This window comes from Doryrhamphus excisus, unplaced genomic scaffold (genome assembly GCF_037039965.1).
Source record: "Doryrhamphus excisus strain RoL-2023G ecotype Guam unplaced genomic scaffold, RoL_Dexc_Guam_v1.1 HiC_scaffold_24, whole genome shotgun sequence".
Lineage (NCBI taxonomy): Eukaryota > Metazoa > Chordata > Actinopteri > Syngnathiformes > Syngnathidae > Doryrhamphus > Doryrhamphus excisus.
This window is the reverse complement of record NW_027621862.1, coordinates 7,240,001-7,262,013: the sequence shown is the minus strand read 5'-3', so window position 1 is coordinate 7,262,013 and position 22,013 is coordinate 7,240,001. Positions and strand designations below refer to the sequence as shown.

Genomic DNA, 22,013 nt, shown 5'->3' with positions numbered 1-22,013 from the left:
GCTAGCGCTAGGGTTAGGGTGAGGGCTAGGTTAGGGTTAGGGTTAGGGGTTAGGGTTAGGCGTGTAGGGCTGAGCCCCCCTGTCCCCTCTATTGGGGGGGCAGTAGAGAATACTCTGGCCCCCCTCCAGTTGGGACCTCCCCCCTGTCGGGACTGGGAGATGGCCCTTTGCGGTCATGTGTCCCTCCTGCGGGCACGGGCACTCCCGTGCTGTACCAGTGTCCAACCCCCCTCCCTTGGGTCCATGATGGTACACTGGGTATGAATTTGTATATATATTTTTATTATTTTTTATGTTTTGTGATTTTTTCTTGATTTTTATATGAATGTTTTAATTTTTTGGGACATTTTTTTAATTTTAAAGACTAAAATAAACAAGTAAACAAACACACAAACAAACAAGCAAACAAACAAACAAACAAACAAGTAAACAAAGTTCTGAAACAAAAGGAAACCTTAACAGGCTTGGTTGGTGTGTCCTTGCGACGTTTCGGCTGTAATGGGCCTTCTTCAGGCAAACACACCACTAATCAATTCACTCAACTAATGCAGCTGGTGTTGATCCAACGAAAGCAAAATACAAAGTGAGGCACTTCCAACTTGCGCTCAAACTTTAAGGTGTCTAAATCAAACTTGTTTAACTTGCATTTTAACTCATCCATCCCTTTTTCCTTCCTTCCCTTTCCCCATGAATGGAATGGAATGGCCTTATTGTCATTATACAAGATGTACAACGAAATTGGAGAGCTTCTCTTTTCAGTGCAGCTAGCTGCACGCTAGCATCGGGGATCGTCGGTTTGAGCCAGGTCTCTGTGATGATTAGGACACAACAGTCACGAATGTAGCGGTTTCCCATGAGCTGTAACTCCAGGTCGTCTGTTTTGTGGGTAATGGATCTGGTGTTGGTGAGGCTGGGCAGGGGTGGCTCCTCCTCCCACGTGGCCATATAAAAGTTTTCATATGCAGGGGAGAACCTTTTCCCCATCGCCGTTCCCTTAATTTGCAAATAAAGTTCAGAGTTGAATTCAAAGTCGTTCCGGGTTAAATTTATTTCCAATAATTCCAAAATGGCCTCGTCCGGTCTTCTCCTATCTGGGTATTTATTAAATATGTATTTGACTGCTGATAGTCCGGCTTTCGTGTCTACGTTCGTGTACATGTTGTTAACGTCAAGGGAAAAGAAAAATTAATTCACTGGGATTTTAAAGTTTTTAACTAATTCGATGAAATGATAAGTGTCTTTGACATACGCCGGGTGTTTGGTCGATAAAGGGTTAAAAAAATGGTCAATGTATTGCGCTGTTCCGTAGGTCTCGCTTCCGCAATCAGAAACGATAGGCCTGCCTGGTGGAGTCACAAACGGCAGATTCCATTGTTCTGGCTTTTTATGAATTTTAAGATTAAGATTAAGATTAAGATTAAGATATGCCTTTATTCGTCCCTCAGTCGGGAAATTTGTATTGCACAGCAGCAAGAGTACAGAGTCAGTTAAGCAGTACAAAATACACAATATAGAAAAATAAACAATATAAACAGCCCAAGTATTAACAGAAATCAACAGTTTTTCCCAGAGTTATATACAATACAGTATGTAGATAATATGAAACCAGATGAGATATATGACCAGTATATACACTGAGATCCTGTTAGAGAGTTAATATGAGGCATTATGGAAATACTTCACATAGAACTTAGTATATTGCATTAGAGCCCATGATATTGCACATGGAGGTTTATCAGATATTGCACAGTGAATGGGGTCTGGAGTAACTATACTGACTAAAAGCAAGTATTACACAGATGTACATAGTGGTGTAGAAGTCTATTGTGAGCGGTGCTGGTTGTACAGCCTGACAGCTGCAGGAAGAAAAGACCTGCGATATCGCTCCTTCACACACTTGGGGTGAAGCAGTCTATCGCTGAAGGAGCTCTCAAGTGCTGTCAAAGTGTCCTGCAGGGGGTGGGAGTCGTTCTCCAACATGGATGATAGCTTAGCCAACATCCTCCTCTCTCCCACCACCTCCACTGGGTCAAGAGGGCAACCCAGTGCAGAGCTGGCCTTCCTGATGATCTTATCCAGTCTCTTCCTATCCGCAGCCGAAATGCTGCTGCCCCAGCAGACCACTCCCTGGAAAATGGCTGAAGCCACAACAGAGTCATAGAACGTCTTGAGGAGTGCCCCTTGCACTCCAAAAGACCTCAGTCTCCTGAGCAGATAGAGTCTGCTCATGCCCTTCCTGTAAAGTGCTTCCGTGTGATGAGTCCAGTCCAGTCTATTGTTGAGATGAACACCCAGGTACTTGTAAGATGTCACCATCTCAATGTCGATTCCCTGAATGTTCATTGGTGTTGGAGGAGAGTGGATGCGCCTGCGGAAATCCACCACCAGCTCTCTGGTTTTCCCCGTGTTGATCTGGAGGCAGTTCCGCTGGCACCAATCCACAAAGTCCCGTGTCAGTCCTCTGTACTCCAAGTCGTCCCCATCTGTGATGAGGCCAACAATTGCAGAGTCGTCAGAGAACTTCTGCAGGTGGCAGGTTGGTGTGTTGTAGGAGAAGTCTGCTGTGTAGAGGGTGAAAAGGAACGGAGCCAGGACCGTTCCCTGCGGAGCCCCCGTACTGCAGACAACCGTGTCGGACACACAGTCCCGTGTCCTCACATACTGTGGACGGTTGGTGAGGTAGTCCAGTATCCACGATGTGAGGTGCAGGTCCACCCCTGTGTGCTCCAGCTTGTCCCTCAGAAGTGCTGTCTGGATGGTGTTGAACGCACTGGAAAAATCAAAGAACATGATTCTCACCGTGCTCCCAGGTTTCTCCAGGTGAGAGAGCGCTCTGTGCTGGAGGAAGATGACGGCGTCGTCCACCCCAGTGCCAGGTTGATAGGCAAACTGAAGCGGGTCCATCGAAGGACCCACCAGGGGGCGGAGATGGTCAAGGATCAGCCGCTCCAGGGTCTTCATCAGATGTGATGTAAGTGCCACCGGCCTGTAGCTGCTGAGGTCCTTGGGGTGCGGCGTCTTGGGGACAGGAACCACGCAGGATGTCTTCCACAGCTGTGGCACCCTCCCCAGCTTCAGGCTCAGGTTGAAGATGTGCTCAACAATCCCGCACAGCTCGTCCGCGCAGGACTTCAGGAGCCTGGAGCTGATGCCGTCTGGTCCCGCCGCCTTCCTCGCCTTGGTTTTCCGGAGCTGGTTTCTCACCTGGGATGTTGTGAGGGTCAGGTTGGAGCAGGGGCCCTGTGTGAGGGGGGAGGTTGGTGAGGAGGTTGAGCTGATGAGGTGAGAAGTGGTGGGGGATGGCTGTGTGCAGGAGGAGGAGGTGGGGGTAGGGCTGTCCACTCGAGGTGTCGATGGGGGGAGTTTCGGCAGGAGTTTCGGCAGAAGGTGCTGGGCTGGGGGATGGGCAGATGGTTGATCGAACCTGTTGAAAAAAAGATTTAGATCGTTAGCCCACGCCTGGTCCCCAGCAGCCTGGGAGTCGGGCCCCTTGTGGCCAGAGATGGTTTTCAGGCCTCTCCAGACTCCTCTGATGTTGTTCTGCTGCAGCTGTTCCTCCATCTTTTTCCTGTAGCAGTCCTTCCCTTCCCTGATTTTCCTCCTCAGCTCCTTCTGCACAGCCTTCAGCTCTTCCCTATTTCCTGACTTAAAGACCCTCTTCTTCTCCTTTAGGAGAGCCTTTATGTCCGGATTAATCCACGGTTTGTTGTTGGAGAAACACCGTACAGTCCTGGTGGGTACAGTGTTTTCCACACAGAAGTTTATGTAGTCTGTGACGCAGTCAGTGAGACTGTCTATATCGTCCCCATGAGGATGGCAGAGTTCCTCCCACACTGTTGTGTTGAAACAGTCCTTCAGAGCCTCATCGGCTTCATCAGACCATCTCTTCACTGTGCGGGACACAGCTGGCAGCCTGCGTACCAGGGGTTTGTACACAGGCTGGAGATGAACCAGGTTGTGGTCTGATCTACCCAGGGGAGGAAGTGCTGTTGAGGTGTATGCCTCCTTGGTGTTGGCATAACACAAGTCCAGTGTTTTTTTGTCTCTGGTGCAGCAGGTGACATACTGGGTGAAGGTGGGCAGGGTGGAGGATGGAGAAACGTGGTTGAAATCACCTGAGAGAAGATGGAGAGCCTGCGGATGTTGTGTCTGTAACCGGCCCACGGCAGAGTGGATGACGTCACAGGCCGCGTCGGCGTTAGCAGAGGGGGAATGTACGCCGCTATCGCGATAACGTGCGAGAATTCCCGCGGCAGATAGTACGGTCTCATGCTAACGGCTAACAGTTCAATGTCTTTGCTGCAGAGTTGCTCTTTAATAGTGATGTGCCCAGAGTTACACCACCTATCATTCACAAACACTGCCAGCCCGCCTCCTTTCCTCTTACCGCTCTCCTTTGTCCTGTCCGCCCGCAGTAGTGTGAATCCGTGTAGTGTAGCGATCGTGTCTGGGGTCCGTGTATCCAGCCACGTTTCCGTAAACAACATGACGCTACACTCCCGGAACTGCCTCTAATGCCGGGTCAGCGCCGCTAGCTCATCCATCTTATTGGGGAGAGATCTTACGTTCCCCATGATGATGGACGGGAGAACTGGTCTGTATCTCCTCCTCTTGTTGCGGCATTGGGCTCCGGCACGGCTTCCCCGTCTTCTCCTCTTTACCTCCCGGGGAACCTCGAGCCTCTTGTGGGGCAGCGCCGCTGTGTTGCGGAGCGCCAACAGCTGGTCCCTACTGTAAACAATAGAGTTTCGGCGTGCGGTCGAAAACATCGTCGAAAAAATTATATGAGAAATGCCAGCTCAACACTGTCACTATGGTGGACAGTTGAACTGAGCAATTACTAAGCAGATCCTTTAAGAATAACCTAGAAAAAGAATGAAAAGACAGAATAAAGAAGAAAAGAACTCAGCGAGGAGCGAGAGCTGCTGTAGCAGGCTGCCACCAGAGCGGCGCCTTAGTCAAAAAAATGTTGGGTAAAATATAAAATCTCCTTGCCCTCGGTTCCCCGGTTCCAATTAGGTAATTTCTTAGTTTGGCCGTAATAATTTTTTTCAATACAATTCCATCATAATTCTTATTCCATTAGGATGGTTTCCAAATAAATCAGGCCGTCTAATTTTTTATAGTATTCCTGATCCTTTAATTGTCGATAAACTTCTTGAATGTATTGTTCTCGTCCCATAATTACTACCAAACTTCCTTTATCTGCCGGTTTTATTATTATGTTTGTGAGACATCAATTCCCTTAACGCCTTTACCTCGGCCTGGGGGATATTTGGTCTCTCTTGTCGTGTCCATCCGAAACGTGCCAGATCTTTTTGGTCACCCTCAATCAGTGCTTTTAGTTCCGGTGACATCATTTCCGGGGGTGGCAACCAAGTGGACGGCCCCGAGAACGGTCGTCGTTCCTGCTCCGCCCTACCATCAAAATATTCCATAATTCTACATTTCCGGTGGTAATCCTGTACGTCCAATTTCCTTTGAATTTTTCGATTTTTGTATAAGTCAATTGTAGGTACGAATGTCAACCCCTTGCCTAATAATTTTAAGTGTGCCTCCGTAGGGTAGAAATCCTTGGTCAAAACCACTACATTCTCCGCCCCTCTGGGCTGTGTCTCCGGTATCCCCCTCCCTTCAAGGTTTAAGGGGGACACAAGTTTAAATAATCGATCCAATTTTCCAGCATGTGTAATGCTGTCAAATCGATCCAGTGAATGCAATCCCTCACTGTCTCAAAATGCACCTCCGGCAGTAGGGGGATGAAGGGCATATGCTGGGAAATATGCTCGTTCATCTGCAACAGTACCCCCTGATGCTCTTCCTGGAGGTCGGTGGAGAAGTTGATCAACGGGATCCAGATATCTGCATGTGGAAACCGTTTCTTGGCTTCCTTGAACGCACCCTGCAATTGTTTGCAGGCTGTGGCCCTGACATTTTTGTCTTTGCAGTTGATTCCAGCTGACAACACTACTTTCTCCACTATCCCCACCATCTTCGCCTTCGCCATCAATAGTTCGGCATTGCAAAATGTGGCCCCCGGGAAGGTATCTATCTGCAAATCCGGGAGAGTGTGTTGTGGGAACCTGGACAGATTCGAGTCTCCCAAAATCAACCACCGTTTGTTGACTGTCATTTCCCATTGTGTGTTTTTTCGGTTGGTATTTGCATGTCTCGTTACTCCGAATCTCGGCCATTCCGGGGTGGGTGCACAATCCTCTTCTTCCTCGGATTCCTGAGTGTCTTCCTCTCTCGCTGATTCCGAATCCGGAGTGCTCTCTGTATCCTCTAATTCCAATTCCATATTCTGTTCTTCCATCATCTCTGTGTATATGTCGACTCTTCTTCCACTACCTATCGGAGGTAACGTGGGCGTCGTATCCAGGTCTTCCCCATGTGTGTCATCCATCAAACAACTCGGTTCCACTTCCCTCCTTGATCCGTCTGTTTGTGTCGTGTTATCTCTCTCCCCTACATCTATCAGTTGTTCGACCTCTTGTACACTTGCTCTTCTTTCTTATATTTTTTTCCTTTCTCCTCTCTCTCCTCTGTGGCATGGGTGAATCACCAGGTCCCTTTGAATTCTGCCCTTTCGCAGGAAAAGAGCCTTTGTACTTTTTCAACATGAGCTCTAAAGAAAGGTAAAAGCTGAGATATACTGCATTGGCCGGGAATCGGACCCGGGCCTCCCGCTTGGCAAGCAAGAATTCTACCACTGAACCACCAATGCCACGTTGGGAAACCCTGTCGGAGAACAAATTAAATTGTCGAGTGGATGTGCCTCTGCAAAGTGGCGCTGAATGACAAAACTTTGCTGATGTCAAGGATCACCTGGCAACATGTGCATGGGAGGAAGACACATGGTTTGTGTGAGGGGCTACACAAGTCTTTCCACTTCTAGTTAAAAGCCAGGCACCTCACATCGTTTCCATAAAGTACCAAGGGATTGTCCTGTTGCCCTTGTATTTTGTGGGCAAAAAGGAGGCGTTTGCAAGTGGACCTCAGACCCAATCACTGGTCACCTGAACAGGGACTTGAATCCCGGACACTCAGATCAAAAGTCTAATGTTCAGTTGACTGGCTCAAACTTTGTCTTGTCTGACCACTCTTTTGTCCAGAAGATATTTGGCTAATGTGGTCTGATTTCTTAAACCTACAAATGTTCAAATACACAAGGGTATTGTCTTTGTAGGGCGCATTGACACACAGTTTGCCAATTGGGAACCACACAAGTGCTGTGCAAGAGTGGAGCGCAAACATGAATGAACACTGACACTGACGCACCCAGAGAGCGCGCTGACCGCCACAGAGACTCACACCCTGCCAACTTCTGTTCAGTTGAAGCCATACTAATGCATGCTATGCTTCCAGCATGTCCTTTGTTTTGGATGTGACTCGCACCTTCTGGTGTAACAATCAAACAACATTGCAAACCAGGACACCAGCTTTACTCTTTGATGAACGCAAAGTATTTTTGGGTACAATCGAGGGGTCTTGTGCTCTCACGGAAATGGCTCTGTCCTTTTTCAACATGAGTTGAGACGAAATGTATTAAAATAGACAGACTGCATTGGTCACTCAATCAGAATTTCTCAGTTTGCCAATTTCAGACTGCGTGACAAAGAATCAAGTCAAACTCCATCGACAGGATGGACAGGGGACAACAAAGCAGGGAAGATAAGGGATAGGGAGAAGAGGGGAAAGATGTGACCGCCTTTGTTGAGAGCCAGAGAAGAAGCTCTCCTCTCTGCAAGGTCAAGTACAGTATGCCAGAAGATTTGACCTTGTGAGTTGTCCTCATTCAACAAAGGCCTGGATAGCTCAGTTGGTAGAGCATCAGACTTTTAATCTGAGGGTCCAGGGTTCAAGTCACTGTTCAGGCGGGTGAAGGGAGAACCCTTCCCTGAAATGTTACACCTACTTCCTTTATCCTCCTTCTGTGGTCAAGTACAGTACGCCAGAAGATTTCTGCTCCTTCATCCTCAACACCGAGAAGGCCAAGGAGATGGCCGTGCACACAAGGAGTAACTTGTTTAAGTAAACCTTTTCGACCTAGCACCTTTGCGATCTTCCAGGACTGTGGATAAACGCCATTGTCAATAATTAAATTGAAGATATGGCATATGGGCTCCTGAATCAACTTTGCTGCCGCCCTCAGTAACCTACCATCCAAATTATCAATACCACATGGCTTATCGCTTTTAATGGAATGCAACAGTTTTCCTACCTCATCTACACTTATCCTCTTAAATTGAAAACTACACAGTTTATCCTACACAATATTGTTCTTTATCTGACAGTCTACCATCAACATCTATCATCTGATCTCTAATCAAATTTATTTTATTAATAAAAAGATATTGCTGCTCCCAGTCAGGTAACTGACATTTGGACAGGTTTTGAGTGGAGATGGGATTTGTCTTGGTCCTCGGTCGAACGGTTAGGGTCATTCATAAGCGCTATCTGCCAACTGCTGTCATTCTGAAGCGACTGACGACATAAATACGAATAAAACCCGTCAATAAATGATAGACTTGAGTTTCTGGTAAGTACTACACAAGAAGATAAGGTGCTCAACTGGAGAAGGGAGTGTGGACTGGGTTTAGGGTTAGACCAATACTGTATTTGGCATAGAAATTGGGGCTCAGATTAGTGTTTGGTACTTGGGAACAATAAATCAAGGACTGGGTTTCTTCACTATTACATGACAAGAGACTAGTCGAGAGAACGTAGCCAGGATTAGGTTTGGGGTATTTGTCTGATGCTGAGGGACAGATCCTGGACTCATTTCCGATCCCAACATCTCTTCTACAAAAAAGCACTTGACTACTTGGAGAACGCAGGCATCGATCCCGCTCCCTCTCGCATGCAAAGCGAGCGCACTACCATTTGAGCTAATTCCCCTGCCATCACAGCGCTGACAGAGAAGGTTCATTCAGTCTCATAACTATTTTGGTTCCTTTGCTGGAGTACGTCAATTCCGCAGCTGACCGAGTTTCTCGGGGAACACAAGGAGCGAGAGGTTCAGTCATCACTGGGAACTTTGGAAGTGTAGTCACCTTTAGTCAGGTCTGCTTTGGTGAACTTCAGAGGCATCATGACCAGTCTGCATCAAAACATTATCTGAAATCCTGTGGCAGGTTTCTGGCATTGATTCTTAATTCAGTTGCCATCCCTGATAGATGGTAATGGTAATCATGCCCGCGTGGCAGGCGAGTCTCTTTGCTTGTCTGACGTCTGTGTCGCACCCTGATTTGCTGGCAGCAAATGTGAACCACCAATGCCACGTGGGGACACACTGTAAGAGAAAAAAAATCAACTGTCAAGTGGATGAGCCTCTGCAAAGTGGCGCTGAATGACAACACATCACAACACACGCACGGGATGCCAGGGGAGGCCGAGTACTAACAGAGCTGATCGAGAGTGCATAAGAAAAAAATGAGTGACCTTGTGGTGGTTACCCGGCAGCACAAAGGATATGGTGCACGTCTGATGCGCAATGCATGCCAGGTGATGTTCATTTAGCGAGCAGACATTCTTGTGGGGGACAAGCTCAACAGTAGGAATGTTAAGAGAACTGACCAGTCCGCTATCAATGAAGTTCTCATCCGCACCAGAGTCAATTAATGCTGTGGTAGGAGAAGCTTCCCCCGCCCAGGATATCGTACCTTCCACCTGAAGTCGGCCCACCAAAGCGGATACGCAGCCGGTGTGGTTGGAGCGGGCAGTGCCAGCAGCTGGGGAATATCCCTGGCGGAGGAAGAGCGTTGGCGTGCTGGGCGAACTGGACAGCGGGAAATTGTGTGTAGGACTCCCACAGTACAGGCACAGCCACAGGCGTAGACGGTGACTCCTCTCCGCTGACGAAAGGCGACTGGCTCCCAGTTGCATGGGGACGACACTCCCGATGTCGTCAGATGGCGCTCCACTGCTGGAGCAGGGAGGGAGGAGTGGTGCCAGAAGAGCCCTGGGAGGTGGGATTTGGAGCCGACGTGTGGGTCGGAGCGGCTCGGCCCGATACGCGTTTCGTAGCGCCTCGTCATTCCAGCAGCTCTCTGCCGCTATCCCGGTTAGCTCAGTTGCTTAGCGTGTGGTGCTAATAACGCCAAGGTCATGGGTTCAACCCCCCGTACTGGCCACTCTTCTTTATGTGCTCCAGGAAAAACAAAACGGCGACAACCCACTGGCCCCCATATCCAACATCACACCACCCACCCACCTGTGAAACACATTCGACAAGGCCGCTGAAAACAGCATGTCAAAAGCAGAGTGGCAACAAACCTCTCGTCCACCGAGACTGCAAGAAGCAGATCAATTGGGACAGTGGACCCCATTATCCTCTACCCAAAATTCAGACCACCAGTGTAGAGAATGCGGCCCTCATAACCAACAGTACCAACAAATGCCCAACCAAAGCGTCACAGACAGGATTTGAACCTGTGCGGGGAAACCCCATTGGATTTCGAGTCCAACACCTTAACCTCTCGGCCACTGTTACCGCTTGGAAAAGACCAATGGGGGCAGGTGACCCCATTGTCCTAGAAACAAAATTTTGCTGATGTCAAGGATCAGCTGGCAACATGTGCATGGGAGGAAGACACATGGTTTGTGTGAGGGGCTACACAAGTCGTTCCACTTCTAGTTAAAAGCCAGGCACCTCACATTGTTTCCATGAAGTACCAAGGGATTGTCCTGTTGCCCTTGTATTCCCTTGTATTGTCCTTGTATTCCATCCATGTACTAACCAGGCCCGCCCCTGCTTAGCTTCTGAGATCGGACGTTTTCAGGGTCAATCAAGGGGGGCGAAGCCCACATCAGGAGGTTTGCCACCTGTTAGCAGGGTGCCCCACCATCTGAACAGGTGCTCTTTAAATGAGTTTAACAACACCAAAACTGATTTTCTTCTAAACACCACTCTCGACATAACACATTTTCTACGGACAAAGTCAATGTTCCAATCCCCAAAAGGTGAAAAAATATCCTTTACAACTGTTCACCCAGCTCTCTCCATCGACTCTCCCATCATCTTTGTCCTTTCTTTGGAGGGAGAAGAGAGGAGGTCTGGATTGAATCGGAGAGGCATTTTACACAAATCAATCCATGAACCAGGAATTGCCACAGCAAAAGGCCTCAAAGCGGCCCACGCCTGTAAGGCTTCCCTTACAAAGTTCGGGAGGACCCCGAGCACTGGGCTGGGGGGCAACAGACAAAGATTAAACACACCAAAATGATTTAATACACCCAGATCCTTCAGGAAAAACTCCTTCCAGGGAGCCCGACAATCTGGATCCAGAAATTTTCTGAGCACGTTTAGTCTCAGTGCCTGTTTCTTCAAGACTATATCAATTAAATTCAGACCTCCCTTATCAATATCGTGCGGCTCCTTTTGAGTGTCCTCTGTTGTCAGTGAACCTCACAAGGTCACAGTTTTTTTTTCCTTTTCAGGGCACCGTTTTAGGTTGGGTGGATGAGTGATCGAAGGCGCCAGATTAAGGTTCCTTATGCTCAGGAGGCTCTGGTTGAAATCCCACAGCTGGCATTTTCCTGGTCAGCTCCGTTATCCACGACTGGAATGATTTGGCAGCAAAAGACCGTCAGATTGTACAAGACACCTGAACACCTTGAGAAGAAGATTAAGAAAGGTTTTGTTCTAATGAGAAGGGTTTGTTTAACCGGACTGGTTGTTGCAACCGCAACCCGACTCGAGGTTCAACGTGACATTGTGACATACAACAGGCGGAGATACGGTCCACTATACTAACAAGGAATGCTGCTGAGCTGATGTGGTGTCGATTGGCCAAAGGGGAATTCAGAACAGGCTTGTGGCCCATGACCGTTTTCATGGTAGCTGGAGACTTTAACCACTGAAATCCATCCTGCTTATCCTCATCAACGGACTGTATTCCCCACCCGTTACAAGCATGGGGACATTCCAACCCAAGATGGGAACACACTGGACCAGGGACACAGCAACATAGTAGGTGGCACAGACACAGCTTCACATTGCCCCCACTTTTAGACCCGACTGAAAAAGGACTCTCTTGCTTGGTGCTAACATGATGACCATTAGCATGTTAGCATTTAAGCTAATTTACTCATGTCTCAAGGCAAATAGACACATGGCATGATGTGGGGACACTATGGGACTGCCTTAACACTTTTGGACCTTGAGGCTGTCCAGCTCTGCCAGAGGTGAGAGTTGAAGACTCGACGAACGGGAGACTCTGCCAGATGTTCCCAGCACACCCTCACTACTCATTTGGGTCTACCAGGTCTGTATCACCAAAAAAGCTGAACCGCCCAATGTGGGGCTCGAACCCACGGCCCTGAGATTAAGAGTCTCATGCTCTCCCGACTGAGCTAACCGGGCCTTTTTCGGACAAGATATCACTTTTTAATTTTTTTTTAATTGATGTGATCTTCTTGATGTTTGATCAATTCCACAGCCAACCTAGTTTCTCAGGGAACAAAGGAGCGAGAGGTTCAGTCATAGCTGAGAACTTTGGAAGTGTAGTCATCTTAACCCTCCCGTTATGTTCATTTGTCAGGAACAGCCATGGTGTTCCCGGGTCAGTTTGCATGCTTATTTATCTGAAAGATGTCCAAAACCAAAAAAAATCCCCACAAGCATTGTTAGTTGTTCACTACTAACTCCATTACTAACTATTCTATCAATGTTTAGTGCAATGGTGTACCTTACCTCTCACAGGTAATGGTTTAATTAATTTTAATTGATTAATTAATGGCACAGAGGTCTAGTGGTTAGTGCGCAGACCTCACAGCAAGGAGACCAGGGTTCAATTCCACCCTCGGCCATCTCTGTGTGGAGTTTGCATGTTCTCCCTGTGCATGCGTGGGTTTTCTGCGGGTACTCCGGTTTCCTCCCACATTCCAAAAACATGCTAGGTTAATTGGTGACTCCAAATTGTCCATAGGTATGAATGTGAGTGTGAATGGTTGTTTGTCTATATGTGCCCTGTGATTGGCTGGCAACCAGCGACCGGAAGACAGCTGGGATAGGCTCCAGCATCCCCCGCGACCCTCGTGAGGAAAAAGCGGTAGAAAATGAATGAACGAATGATTAATTAATTTAATTAATCAGAGGCATCATGGCCAGTCTGCATCAAAACATTATCTGAAATCCTGTGGCAGGTTTCTGGCATTGATTCTTAATTCAGTTGCCATCCCTGATAGATGGGAATGGTAATGGTAATCATGCCCGCGTGGCAGGCGAGTCTCTTTGCTTGTCTGACGTCTGTGTCGCATCCTGATTGGCTGGCAGCAAATGTCAACAACACGCGCGCGGCCCCCGCTTGGCAAGTGGGAATTCTACCACCGAACCACCAATGCCACGTGGGGACACACTGTAAAAGAAAAAAATTCAACTGTCTCTGCAAAAGTGGCGCTGAACGACAACACATCACAATGCCATACTCTTTGGATTCAAGCACCTTCTGGCGTAATGGGATCCATAACAATCACGTCAGCTGTGGATGCAACGTCAATTCGTTCTTGAAGGGCAAGTGACGAAAAGAAGTACATGGTTCAGAAATCAGCTGCCAAAGTTTCACTGACCAAGCACCCAGGCACTGCTGGGATTTGAACCCAGGATCTCCTGTTTACGAGACAGGCACTTTGACCAGCTTAGCCACAGCGCCAGCAGTGCATCTAGCACCAACGCAAAAACAGTTCACCAATGGGGAAAAATGTTCATACAAGGGAGGGAGTCAAAAGTCCAACACATGCGTGAATTGAGAGTCCTTGGGTGAGCTCGAACCACCAACCTCTCAGTTCACAGCCAAACGTGCTGAGCAATTGCGCGACACAGACTACAACAGCATGACTGCAGTCAGGTTTCACTAAGTGCTGTCCACCTTAACTCTCAGGTGGTCCGGTCTGTTACGTTTCAGGTGTCATTCAACTGAAAAGATCCTATTTGAAGGCGACGCAGGCCAAGCTAGACTCCAGCAAAAAGTGTCAAACAGCGCCCTCTGCTGTCAGGCAAGAGCAGAAACCATAAAAAGCATACAGCACCGGGTATCCCCAGGCGGTCTCCCATCCAAGTACTACCCAGGCCCGCCCCTGCTTAGCTTCCGAGATCAGACGAGATCGGGCGTTTTCAGGGTAGTATGGCCGAAAGCTGCCAGGTCAACTGAAAAGATCCTATTTGAAGGCGACGCAGGCCAAACTAGATTCCAGCAAAAAGTGTCAAACAGCGCCCTCTGCTGTCAGGCAAGAGCAGAAACCATTAAAAGCTTACAGCACCTGGTATTCCCAGGCGGTTTCCCATTCAAATACTAACCAGGCCCGCCTCTGCTTAGCTTCCGAGATCGGACGAGATCGGGCGTTTTCAGGGTAGTATGGCCGTAAGCTGCCAAGTCAACTTAAAAGATCCTATTTGAAGGCGACGCAGGCCAAACTAGACTCCAGCAAAAAGTGTCAAACAGCGCCATCTGCTGTCAGGCAAGAGCAGAAACCATAAAAAGCTTACAGCACCTGGTATTCCCAGGCGGTCTCCCATCCAAGTACTAACCAGGCCCGCCCCTTAACTTCCGAGATCGGGCGTTTTCAGGGTAGTATGGCCGTAAGCTGCCAGGTCAACTGAAAAGATCCTATTTGAAGGCGACGCAGGCCAAACTAGACTCCAGCAAAAAGTGTCAAACAGCGCCCTCTGCTGTCAGTCAAGAGCAGAAACCATAAAAAGCTTACAGCACCTGGTATTCCCAGGCGGTCTCCCATCCAAGTACTAACCAGGCCCGCCCCAGCTTAGCTTCCGAGATCAGACGAGATCGGGCATTTTCAGGGTAGTATGTCCGTAAGCTGCCAGGTCAACTGAAAAGATCCTATTTGAAGGCGATGCAAGCCAAACTAGACTCCAGCAAAAAGTGTCAAACAGCGCCCTCTGCTGTCAGGGAAGAGCAGAAACCATAAAAAGCTTACAGAACCTGGTATTCCCAGGCGGTCTCCCATCCAAGTACTAACCAGGCCCGCGCCTTCTTAACTTCCGAGATCGGGCGTTTTCAGGGTAGTATGGCCGTAAGCTTCCAGGTCAACTGAAAAGATCCTATTTGAAGGCGACGCAGGCCAAACTAGACTCCAGCAAAAAGTGTCAAACAGCGCCCTCTGCTGTCAGGCAAGAGCAGAAACCATGAAATGCTTACAGCACCTGGTATTCCCAGGCGGTCTCCTATTCAAGTACTAACCAGGCCCGTCCCTGTTTAGCTTCCGAGATCGGACGAGATCGGGCGTTTTCAGGGTAGTATGGCCGTAAGCTGCCAGGTCAACTGAAAAGATCCTATTTGAAGGCGACGCAGGCCAAACTAGACTCCAGCAAAAAGTGTCAAACAGCGCCCTCTGCTGTCAGGCAAGAGCAGAAACCATAAAAAGCTTACAGCACCTGGTATTCCCAGGCGGTCTTCCATCCAAGTACTAACCAGGCTAGCCCCTTCTTAACTTCCGAGATCGGGCGTTTTCAGGGTAGTATGGCCGTAAGCTGCCAGGTCAACTGAAAAGATCCTATTTGAAGGCGACGCAGGCCAAACTAGACTCCTGCAAAAAGTGTCAAACAGCGCCCTCTGCTGTCAGGCAAGAGCAGAAACCATAAAAAGCTTACAGCACCTAGTATTCCCAGGGAGTCTCCCATCCAAGTACTAACCAGGCCCGCCCCTTCTTAACTTCCGAGATCGGGCATTTTCAGGGTAGTATGGCCGTAAGCTGCCAGGTCAACTGAAAAGATCCTATTTGAAGGCGACGCAGGCCAAACTAGACTCCAGCAAAAAGTGTCAAACAGCGCCCTCTGCTGTCAGGCAAGAGCAGAAACCATTAAAAGCTTACAGCACCTGGTATTCCCAGGCGGTCTCCCATTCAAGTACTCACCAGGCCCGTCCCTGTTTAGCTTCCGAGATCGGACGAGATCGGGCGTTTTCAGGGTAGTATGGCCGTAAGCTGCCAGGTCAACTGAAAAGATCCTATTTGAAGGCGACGCAGGCCAAACTAGACTCCAGCAAAAAGTGTCAAACAGCGCCCTCTGCTGTCAGGCAAGAGCAGAAACCATAAAAAGCTTACAGCACCTGGTATTCCCAGGCGGTCTCCCATCAAAGTACTAACCAGGCCCGCCCCTGCATTGCTTCTGAGATCGGACATTTTCAGGGTAGTATGGCCGTAAGCTGCCAGGTCAACTGAAAAGCTCCTATTTGAAGGCGACGCAGGCCAAACTAGACTCCAGCAAAAAGTGTCAAACAGCGCCCTCTGCTGTCAAGCAAGAGCAGAAACCATAAAAAGCTTACAGCACCTGGTATTCCCAGGCGGTCTCCCATCCAAGTACTAACCAGGCCCGCCCCTGCTTAGCTTCCGAGAGCTGACGAGATCAGGCATTTTCAGGGTAGTATGGCCGTAAGCTGCCAGGTCAACTGAAAAGATCCTATTTGAAGGCGACGCAGGCCAAACTAGACTCCAGCAAAAAGTGTCAAACAGCGCCCTCTGCTGTCAGGCAAGAGCAGAAACCATAAAAAGCTTACAGCACCTGGCATTCCAGGCGGTCTCCCATCCAAGTACTAACCAGGCCCGCCCCTTCGTAACTTCCGAGATCGGGCGTTTTCAGGGTAGTATGGCCGTAAGCTGCCAGGTCAACTGAAAAGATCCTATTTGAAGGCGACGCAGGCCAAACTAGACTCCAGCAAAAAGTGTCAAACAGCGCCCTCTGCTGTCAGGCAAGAGCAGAAACCATTAAAAGCTTACAGCTCCTGGTATTCCCAGGTGGTCTCCCATTCAAGTACTAACCAGGCCCGTCCCTGTTTAGCTTCCGAGATCGGGCGTTTTCAGGGTAGTATGGCCGTAAGCTGCCAGGTCAACTGAAAAGATCCTATTTGAAGGCGACGCAGGCCAAACTAGACTCCAGCAAAAAGTGTCAAACAGCGCCCTCTGCTGTCAGGTAAGAGCAGAAACCATTAAAAGCTTACAGCACGTGGTATTCCCAGGCGGTCTCCCATCCAAGTACTAACCAGGCCCGCCCCTTCGTAACTTCCGAGATCGGGCGTTTTCAGGGTAGTATGGCCGTAAACTGCCAGGTCAACTGAAAAGATCCTATTTGAAGGCGACGCAGGCCAAACTAGACTCCAGCAAAAAGTGTCAAACAGCGCCCTCTGCTGTCAAGCAAGAGCAGAAACCATAAAAAGCTTTCAGCACCTGGTATTCCCAGGCGGTCTCCCATCCAAGTACTAACCAGGCCCGCCCCTTCTTAGCTTCCGAGATCGGACGAGATCGGGCGTTTTCAGGGTAGTATGGCCGCAAGCTGCCAGGTCAACTGAAAAGATCCTATTTGAAGGCGACGCAGGCAAAACTAGACTCCAACAAAAAGTGTCAAACAGCACCCTCTGCTGTCAGGCAAGAGCAGAAACCATAAAAAGCTTACAGCACCTGGTATTCCCAGGCGGTCTCCCATCCAAGTACTAACCAGGCCCGCCCCTGCTTAGCTTCCGAGATCGGACGAGATCGGGCGTTTTTAGGGTAGTATGGCCATAAGCTGCCAGGTCAACTGAAAAGATCCTATTTGAAGGCGACGCAGGCCAAACTAGACTCCAGCAAAAAGTGTCAAACAGCGCCCTCTGCTGTCAGGCAAGAGCAGAAACCATTAAAAGCTTACAGCACCTGGTATTCCCAGGCGGTCTCCCATTCAAGTACTCACCAGGCCCGTCCCTGTTTAGCTTCCGAGATCGGACGAGATCGGGCGTTTTCTTTTTTTTTTTTTTTTTTTTTCCTTTTAATACATTCAACATACTTTACACATCAATTCTGAATTTCAGTCCCATTTCTTCATTTATATACACCATTGTATTCCCTTTGACAAAAGCATGATAGAATTCCCCCTCCTCCAAGTAATAGTGCAAAAGGGAAATGTCTTTTTTCATTATACTTTTAAAAATTTGCCATACATCCGCATTTCTTTTGTCATAGTGACTCATATTTCTTCGTACTTTAACAGCATATCTTGCATGGCTCAATGTATAGTTTAACAGATTTGCATTACATTCTCCCACCCTTTTATTTACACCAAATAACCACAATTCTTTCCAGTCCATGTCCCTTACAAATCTTCCTCCCCAACAACTCGTTATGAGCTTTCTCATTTTGTCAAAATATGTTGTTAACCCTTCACATTCCATGAACTCATGCATAAATGTTTCTACCTTCTTTTCACATACTTCACATTCTTTGCTTACATTATCATCAAATTTGCTTATAATTAGATTATTGAATATTCTATTGTGTCTTAGCATGAAGTCCATGTGCTCACATTCACTGGTGTTCCATTTCACTCTCATATTTGCCCATATTTTCTTTACATCCATTCCTTCTATTGCTTTTTCCCATACTTTTTCCGATGCCGGCCTTCTAACATTCTCTCCTTTAAAATATGCATAAAGTATCTTAGTTTTTACATTCTCTAGTCTTTTCTTACTTTTCCCTTCTCCCACATAGAGTTCCAGCTCACAGTCTTCCCCCACCTTATGCCCTCTTTCAATCATCATTCTCCACTCCCTCGGCATCCCATCTTTGATTTTGCCCATCACTTTTTCCACCTCTCCCACCCCAATATCATCCCCCCTCAATTTCACTTCATCCACCATCACCTGTGCTGGCATGAAACCAGGTACATATTCATACACTATATCTCTAACTTTTCTTATACCTGCCCTCCTTATCAGCATATTGTCCATCATTCTTCCGTCGCTTGTGATTTTTGGATTCAAGAAGAGAGGTTGTTCCCATATTTGTTTTAGATTTTGACATTCATAGCTTATGTTCTTTACAAACTCCCCCCATGCACTCAACACCTCTTTGTAAAACTCACTCACTCCATTCAACATTCCTTTTTTCATTTTCATGTATACACCACTCTCTCCGCACCCCCCACATTGACTGATTGCTTCCTTCAGAAAAGCCTTCCACACTTGATCATTCTTCGCAGCTAAATAGTTCGCCATTGTCTTCACCCTCATTGCCTTCTTTTTGCATTCTAGACTTACTAGTTTTAAACCACCATCCTTGTATTCGTTCTCTAAAACCTCCCGTGCTATTCTGGCCCCTTTCCCATCCCACAAAAAGTCATTCACCAACCCCTCCACTTCTTTCACCACCCTGTCAGGCACATCCAACACTCTCATTGCGTAGATCATTTTACTCATTAGCAGTGCATTCACCACCACCACTTTCCCTTTTAATTTTAGTCCTCTCTTTTTCCAAAATTTCAATGTATTCTTCATACTGTTTATTATTCCTTCGTACTGTCTATCCCTTCCTTCTACTCCCTCTATTCCCACATTTATCCCTAAGATCTTCATATAGTCATTCTTCACCTTTAACCCCATCTCATTCTTCCCTGATTCACTTACTCCTATATACATCATCTCCGACTTCCCAATGTTGACCTTTGCCCCCGATGCCCTACCATAGGCTTTTATACTTTCCAGTACTTCTCCTGCACTCTCCTCATCTTTTACTGTGATAGTTGTGTCATCTGCATATTGGTATACTAAGCTCCTTTGTCCTCCTGGTATATTTATCCCTCTAATATTATTGTTCCCTTGTAGTAGCCATGCCAGCGGTTCGGCTGATAGAGAGTATAATAAGGCAGACATCGGGCAGCCCTGTCTGACAGACCTTTCTAATCTTATTAATCCTGTTAGAACACCGTTAACTTTTATAACACTTACGGCATTTTTATACATTCTTTTTATCCAGCCTACCAGCCTATCTCCAAACCCTATTCTTTTAAGTAATGTAAATAAATATTCGTGATTCACCCTGTCAAAAGCCTTATTTAAATCTATGCTCATGATAATCCCTCCACCACCTTTTTTCATATAATCAATTACATCCTTAATACTACATATTGTGTCTGTGATGTCCCTCCCAGGTATGCCGTAAGATTGTGTTTTCCCTATAATTTTCCCTATGACTCTCTTCAACCTGTTTGTGATTACTTTTGCCAGTATTTTATAGTCATTATTCAGCATACTAATTGGTCTATAGTTTTCTAATTTTTCCCTCCCACCCTTTTTATATACTATACTTATAACCCCCATTCTTATACTATTTGGCATCTCCCCTGTCTCCTCCATCCACTTAAATAATCTATATAGTACTGGAGTTAGTATGGTTTTAAACTCAATATAAAATTCTCCTATCAGTCCATCCGAACCTGGACTTTTATTCCTTTTTAATTCGCTAATTGCTCTATCTATCTCTCTTCTGTCTATTTCTCTTTCATTTATTAATTTATCTCCCTCGCTGACCTTGACCCTCACCTTTTCTAGAAGCTGTTCCATGACTCTTTTGTCGACTTTTTCCTCCTTAAATAGGTCCCTATAAAACTGCTCTACCCTCTCCACTATTCCAAATCCATCTGTGATGATCCCCCCGTCCCCATCCTCTATCTCCCCTATGAAGCTCCTTTTCTGGTTTGTTTTTTCCAAGCCCAGAAAATATCCACTACATTTTTCTCCCTCAATCACATATCTTGCTCTACTTCTCACCATCGCCCCTCTACACTTCCTCTCCTCTATATCCTCTAATTCATATTTTAGGGCTATGTATTTCGTTAGATCACTTCCCCCATTGTCTATTTTTTCATTCTCCTTGTCCAGCTCATCCCTCAGCCTCCTTTCTCTTTCTTTCTCTCTCCTGCTCTTATCTCTCCCATATTTTATGCTCAATATTTTAATTGCTCTCTTGACCCTTTCCCACCATTCCCCAACATTATCCTCATACATACTTTCATTCATCCATATTGCAATGCATGTCTCCACTTGATTTTTATATTTAGTGTCGTGCAGTAAGCTTCCATTCAAACACCACACCCCGCCTCCCCTCCCCTCCCTCCCTTGTGATATAGTCAAACACACAATTGCATGATCGCTGATTGCAGTCATCTTATATTTGATTGATCCTATCTTGTTTAAGATGTTTTCTTTTGCCCAAACCAAATCTATTCTGCTTTGTTTGAGCACCCCCCCTACCACTTGTTTCCTTGTGAACACCTTCCCTGCTGGGTTTCGTTCCCGCCATACATCCACCATTCCATTTGCTCTCATATTTTGCAGTAGAACCCCCCTTGAGCTGTCATCCCTGAACCTCATCCCTGTGCACACATCCAAACTCCCACACCACACATTGAAATCCCCAACCATCACACAGTTCCCTTCCATGAAATCCTTCAAACTCCCAAAAAGGACCTTCCTTTCCCTCTCATCGTTTGGTGCATAGATGTTCCATAGCTGATATGTTTTGCCACCATAATGAAACTCAATCCCTAAAACCCTCCCCTTCCCATCCTTCCCACACTCCTTTACATCTTCCACCACTCCCTTCCTAACTAATATTGCCACACCCCTTGCATTCTTCTCTCCATTATTAACAAATATTTCCCCAATCCACTCTTTCTCTATATAATCTATAACCCCCTCATCCCAGTTAGTCTCTTGCAGACAAACGATGTCCTCTTTACATATTTGCATTGCATAAAGCAGTCTCTCTTTATTTCTTAGTCCATTCCCATTGAATGAGGAAAGCGTCAGCATTGACTTCAAGTGAGAAGGTGAAAAGTCTGACACCCCCCACTTTTAATTCTACATTAATCTGATCAGTTTCTTTATCTCCTTCCGATCACCTGTTCTTCCCTTGGTCTCCTCTTGCACTGTCAAACCCTCTTGCCCCTTATCCGACTCCTCACTTGGGGATGATGTAATGTTCCCTTCGTCTCTTCCCCCTCCCCCGTTACCCTTTTCTCCCTCACTCGATACATCTTTTAGACTCTCTCTAGTTTTACTCGTTGTTGCCCCACACACTTCCAGCTCCCTTTCCTCTCCCCAGATTCCCTCAATCACCTTGAACCCATCAATCACCCTCCTCCCTCTTTCCTCCCCATGATTATGCCTCTTGTCAACGATGTCATTCTTACTTTCGTTGACCGTGTCCCCTCCTGTTGTCTCATCTTCTCGTCCTGCTGTTACCTCTTC

General features: G+C 47.2%; 13 non-coding genes and 8 pseudogenes across 13 annotated transcripts; 1 reads left to right on the top strand and 20 right to left on the bottom strand.

Annotated features, from left to right (window-relative positions):
- Nucleotides 1-6,656: 6,656 nt before the first annotated feature.
- Nucleotides 6,657-6,727, bottom strand: trnag-gcc (transfer RNA glycine (anticodon GCC)). Its single transcript has one exon. It is a non-coding gene; the product is annotated as a tRNA-Gly (tRNA).
- A 1,080-nt stretch (nucleotides 6,728-7,807) lies between these two features.
- Nucleotides 7,808-7,880, top strand: trnak-uuu (transfer RNA lysine (anticodon UUU)). Its single transcript has one exon. It is a non-coding gene; the product is annotated as a tRNA-Lys (tRNA).
- Nucleotides 7,881-10,413: 2,533 nt separating this feature from the next.
- On the bottom strand, nucleotides 10,414-10,495 carry trnas-cga (transfer RNA serine (anticodon CGA)). The gene has a single exon. It is a non-coding gene; the product is annotated as a tRNA-Ser (tRNA).
- A 1,799-nt stretch (nucleotides 10,496-12,294) lies between these two features.
- On the bottom strand, nucleotides 12,295-12,367 carry trnak-cuu (transfer RNA lysine (anticodon CUU)). The gene has a single exon. It is a non-coding gene; the product is annotated as a tRNA-Lys (tRNA).
- A 1,214-nt stretch (nucleotides 12,368-13,581) lies between these two features.
- trnat-cgu (transfer RNA threonine (anticodon CGU)) lies at nucleotides 13,582-13,655 on the bottom strand. The gene has a single exon. It is a non-coding gene; the product is annotated as a tRNA-Thr (tRNA).
- A 364-nt stretch (nucleotides 13,656-14,019) lies between these two features.
- On the bottom strand, nucleotides 14,020-14,138 carry LOC144895629 (5S ribosomal RNA). The gene has a single exon (XR_013626133.1). It is a non-coding gene; the product is annotated as a 5S ribosomal RNA (ribosomal RNA).
- Nucleotides 14,139-14,250: 112 nt separating this feature from the next.
- LOC144895593 (5S ribosomal RNA) lies at nucleotides 14,251-14,369 on the bottom strand. The gene has a single exon (XR_013626097.1). It is a non-coding gene; the product is annotated as a 5S ribosomal RNA (ribosomal RNA).
- Nucleotides 14,370-14,481: 112 nt separating this feature from the next.
- LOC144896627 (5S ribosomal RNA) lies at nucleotides 14,482-14,587 on the bottom strand (annotated as a pseudogene).
- A 112-nt stretch (nucleotides 14,588-14,699) lies between these two features.
- On the bottom strand, nucleotides 14,700-14,818 carry LOC144895550 (5S ribosomal RNA). The gene has a single exon (XR_013626053.1). It is a non-coding gene; the product is annotated as a 5S ribosomal RNA (ribosomal RNA).
- Nucleotides 14,819-14,930: 112 nt separating this feature from the next.
- On the bottom strand, nucleotides 14,931-15,039 carry LOC144896549 (5S ribosomal RNA; annotated as a pseudogene).
- Nucleotides 15,040-15,151: 112 nt separating this feature from the next.
- Nucleotides 15,152-15,270, bottom strand: LOC144895283 (5S ribosomal RNA). The gene has a single exon (XR_013625779.1). It is a non-coding gene; the product is annotated as a 5S ribosomal RNA (ribosomal RNA).
- A 112-nt stretch (nucleotides 15,271-15,382) lies between these two features.
- Nucleotides 15,383-15,491, bottom strand: LOC144896581 (5S ribosomal RNA; annotated as a pseudogene).
- A 112-nt stretch (nucleotides 15,492-15,603) lies between these two features.
- LOC144896488 (5S ribosomal RNA) lies at nucleotides 15,604-15,712 on the bottom strand (annotated as a pseudogene).
- Nucleotides 15,713-15,824: 112 nt separating this feature from the next.
- LOC144897169 (5S ribosomal RNA) lies at nucleotides 15,825-15,943 on the bottom strand. Its single transcript, XR_013626739.1, has one exon. It is a non-coding gene; the product is annotated as a 5S ribosomal RNA (ribosomal RNA).
- Nucleotides 15,944-16,055: 112 nt separating this feature from the next.
- On the bottom strand, nucleotides 16,056-16,164 carry LOC131122855 (5S ribosomal RNA; annotated as a pseudogene).
- A 112-nt stretch (nucleotides 16,165-16,276) lies between these two features.
- Nucleotides 16,277-16,395, bottom strand: LOC131122232 (5S ribosomal RNA). The gene has a single exon (XR_013625913.1). It is a non-coding gene; the product is annotated as a 5S ribosomal RNA (ribosomal RNA).
- Nucleotides 16,396-16,507: 112 nt separating this feature from the next.
- Nucleotides 16,508-16,615, bottom strand: LOC131123204 (5S ribosomal RNA; annotated as a pseudogene).
- A 112-nt stretch (nucleotides 16,616-16,727) lies between these two features.
- On the bottom strand, nucleotides 16,728-16,836 carry LOC131121843 (5S ribosomal RNA; annotated as a pseudogene).
- Nucleotides 16,837-16,948: 112 nt separating this feature from the next.
- Nucleotides 16,949-17,057, bottom strand: LOC131122231 (5S ribosomal RNA; annotated as a pseudogene).
- A 112-nt stretch (nucleotides 17,058-17,169) lies between these two features.
- LOC131126756 (5S ribosomal RNA) lies at nucleotides 17,170-17,288 on the bottom strand. The gene has a single exon (XR_013625942.1). It is a non-coding gene; the product is annotated as a 5S ribosomal RNA (ribosomal RNA).
- Nucleotides 17,289-17,400: 112 nt separating this feature from the next.
- On the bottom strand, nucleotides 17,401-17,519 carry LOC131126685 (5S ribosomal RNA). The gene has a single exon (XR_009129261.2). It is a non-coding gene; the product is annotated as a 5S ribosomal RNA (ribosomal RNA).
- Nucleotides 17,520-22,013: the final 4,494 nt, after the last annotated feature.